Genomic DNA, 4,400 nt, shown 5'->3' on the forward strand with positions numbered 1-4,400 from the left:
CTGGCTCTCAAATCCCTACGAATAAGTATTACTCTGGAGTCTTCGTTGAGATATATTATCCCTCTGTCAATTCCCAAGATGATCTGGAATCGTTGACTTCAGTCTATAAGTTATCTTCTTACTTTATCTGGGCAGTAGAACTTTTAAGTAATGCATGAACAATATGTCTGACAGAGTTTAAAGCGTTAAAATTTAAAAATTCATCAATGAGATACTGGAACGTTGCGATGGTATGTAAATCAGGAAACGGGCATACCAAAGTTAAAATAGTTGAAGCCTTTGAAGCCTTTGTTCGGGAGGTATTCCTGTGCTGGAGTCTCATAATCAGAGCGATTTCATTATTGAATTCGTATATCCCTGGTCACGATATTTTTTGATGTCATTTGGCAGCTATTTCTTGCCCATTGTGGAGCCGACCCTATAAAATTTAGTTCATAGTAATTCAACTTTAACAGAAAATTGGACACATTTCAGCCTAAAGAATCAATCACTGAGCCTATCTAATCATGCAAAGAGAAAATCAAGGAATAGATTGTTAAATGACCGATGAACTATACCTTGTAAACCTCACTGAAGCTACCTTCTCCAAGTTTGTTAGGAGGAGACAAATCATTTGTGGCTGAAACCATGGTGTTCAGATCACACGCTAAAACTTCAAAATTTGTTCTACTATGATTCAGCTCGTTGCCCCTACTGTCATAGGATGATAAACTGGTTCAGAAGTTAAATATCGGCTTATTTTCTCCTTTCGCAGCTGTCAATGTGGAAGGCTAGTGGATCACCTATTGTTTGCTGCTGTATTTCTTGCTATTGGATCTAGATATAATTTGTTCCGGTGAATGCATACGTAGATGGAATAAAGGACTTCCTCCCGATGATAAATAAATTTGTAATACTGACAATAGTTATGTTTTTCATACTAGCTATTTAGTATTAAACACTTATAGACTATAGTAGCTGGTGCTGAAATAGTTGTATACCTCAGACTTTGTAGTCTATCATCATTTATAAGCCTCCTTAGTATACACAGAAAAAAACTGACAAATTTGTCTTGCCTAAGGATATGAAAGTGGAAAAAATGTAAACAGATTAAAAAGAACCCTTCTACATTTCACAAGTTCTTTTTGTGGTTTTCAAATTAAGTGCATAAAATTTTTCAAATATTGATATCAAGACGGCATTGGCTAAGTTCATTTGGAAATATCAAGTTTACTGCAAACGAGTTTCCACTAGTAAATTGAAGGGTTATGTAAAATAGGAACACATTTTATACCTTTTCTCTTCTTCTTCAAGAACCGACATGCTAAGGTAAGGAGTATGAGAAGCATTCTTACAATTTGACGCACTCACATTTGCCAATCTCTTTCCACAAAAGCCTTTCGAATTCTTGTATTCTGATCATAAAGATTGGAATTACTATCTACTTGATTGGTGTCTTTCTTTCTTTAGACCATGGAATAAAAATACTAATTGGCCATCTTTGGAAAATTGAAAATCTTAATGCAGTGATATAATTACATTTTTCCCTCATGGAAAGTGAATTGACCAAGAAAGAAATAATCAAAGAAAGGACAATTTCTTTTTCTTCTAAACAAAATATACTTCCGGTGTAATCAGTGAGACTCCCCTTTTAGAATTTTTAGGGAATTACTTGAAATTTCTCAAGACTCGGGTGATATTTCTGAAGTGCAATATACAAAACCCAGTGTGTGCGTTTTTCAATGTAAGTCTGTTTTAGGAAACAGTCACAAATTAATACAGACTCAACTCAGAAAATGTATACTGAATGCCTAACTCCACATCACGGACCCTTGTTACAATCCCTGGCTGTTTAAAAATGACCTGATATCTATGAAGCTTCCGCGCCAAGTGATGTAACCATTTCCCCCTCAAATGATATCGGCACTTGTAAATGCTGTTTATGAATAATTATTTATGCACAACTCTTGATATGCTGTCAATCTTACATACTTGTTCACGCGCGCGGTTGAAGTGTCAGGGACTTTTGCATTTGTCACCTTGATAAATTATTCCCCATTACAAATATTTTCTCTTTGCTTTCTCTTACATCCGTGTGATGCTTCCCTTATGTCTAATTGACGTTCTAGCTGGGGCTCAAATCCCGGAAGGCACTACCACTCAAATTCACAGCAATGGAGGAAAAAGAGAAGAAATGAATGGATATAGATCAAAGAAGACTTGAACTCGAAGAATATATCGCTGTCCTCAAACGATATTTCTCTCCTTCCGATTTGATTTTAAGGATTGAAAATGGTAAATAGTTTGCAGGATTATAAAGCCTATGAAAGAACACCAAAAAAGCAAAAATTGATCTTCCAAATGAACAAGTGAAAATCAAGGAATTTGATTTTGTAGAGGGACAAAATATTATACAAGATTTTGGATGAACAAGGAATAATTTCTTATACGATTTTTTTATTGTAGTTTTCTTGAACTTTGATCACCTATTTATAGGCCTTGATCAGTTTACGTGAAGTGGTGCCAAAAAAGGGATGAAAGGCCACCAAATTCAAACAAAAACGGTGTTAAAAAGGGGCCAAAATGGTCATTTTGTTTATAACTATGCGATTGCATAGGCCAATTGCTTAGCATAAATTTCCCTTTTTTTCTTTTCCTTCTCCAATTCATGCTTCATTCATCTTTATTTTGAACAACCAATTTACAACATTTAGCGCCAATATTGAGATGATCAATGAGTCTTTTGTAACCTATGCTATTGTTACTTCATCATCGTTTTCAACATAATTGTTGACAATAGAAATCTGATTGACCAAGTCTGTTCACCTAACTATGATTTTCATTTTTAATTTTACTAGTTTTGATGTTCAAATTGGAGCAAGAATGAAAATAGCTATTTAAAAGAGAGATACTTGAATTATATCATTTCTCTGCAAATGAGGAGGTATTTATAGATTTACCTCCCAGCTTTGGGGTTTTTCAATTATTCTAGGAGAAACAAAAATGGTAGTCCCTTATTTGCTATCTCTTAACTGATTCTATTAAGAGTATTGCATTTTTTTTCATAGAGCAATGTGTTATTGATTTGCAGCTTGGTTGAGAAGAAGCGTTCGTATCCTTAGTGCGAGCCTTTTATTTTTATTCCCCTCCCTAGTCGCCTTACATTTCACAAGTTGTTGGATGTTTGCCGATTGCATTTGAGGCTGAACAAATAATAGCACAAGTCCGCGTTTTTTTATATTAAATCTAGGACTTTAATTGTAATATGTTATGTTCTGCAATCCTATAAATATGTCATTACTCCTAATGACATTCTTTACTTTGCCACCCTATTTCTCTCAAGAAATTTTTTGTCTAAGTGCATATTATTTCATCATCCTTGCTCAACATCTTTCTTGCAATGTCTTCCTAAACCGATTCTCAGAGTGCATCTTGGAGATTATGATTCTAGGAGCTCTAATTCTAAAGGTAATACCTTTAGCACCTCCCCTTCTTTCGTAGAAGTTTTGTATATTGATGTACTCTCTTATAGGGATGTTACCCATTTTGCTATATGCATTAACCCAAAACTTTTTGACAAAATAGGAAGTTTTCGACCTAGGGTTGGGGTATATAATGAGGTAGGCGAACCCTCTAATATGTGAACTGACCTTAATGAGGTGGTGGGAATGCTTTTGAGGCTTCAAGAACTTTTCAACAATCTTTGTAAATAGGAACCTGGCTGACATTATGATATACTTTAATGTTCCCAGTGATATAGAGTTATTACATCCTGGACAGTTTCAAACGATAGATAGCCCCCCTCTCCAGGCTTAATAGCTATTCATAAATATTCAATGGATATGGGGCTCAAAGTTCCCTTTCATCACTTTTGTAAGGAGGTTTTTTCCCTTTTAAACATGGCCCCTACGCAACTTGTCCCATATGGGTAGGCCCAACTGGTTGGGTATTTTTTGTTATGGGTGTTCATAGGTTTAGATGAGAAATTTTTGTCGAATATACTTCAATTTATATATCGTCTCGTACCAATGGAAGATACTACGAACCTTCAAAGGAAATATTGTTCTTTTGGGTATTTAGCATAAAATGTTCATATCTTTCAATGTTATTGTGCAAAATGTCATTATCTTTTATTTTTTGGCATTTTAATCTTTCATTATGGCAAAAGTCATTTTCTCAATAAAAAAATGTAAAATGACAAATATACCCTCAAATTTAAATAAAAAAATAAAATTAAAGAAAAAATTGTAATTATATTCCTTAAATTTTTAAAAAACTACGAATGAATCCACATAATTTATTAAAGGGATAATTAGAACAACGCGTTATTATCTTTCAATATTATTGTGCAAAAAGTTCATATCTGACATTTTCACCATTTTTTCATAATATATTGTGAAAATCATCATTTTCATCAATTT

This window comes from Olea europaea, chromosome 6 (assembly GCF_002742605.1).
Source record: "Olea europaea var. sylvestris chromosome 6, O_europaea_v1, whole genome shotgun sequence".
NCBI lineage: Eukaryota > Viridiplantae > Streptophyta > Magnoliopsida > Lamiales > Oleaceae > Olea > Olea europaea.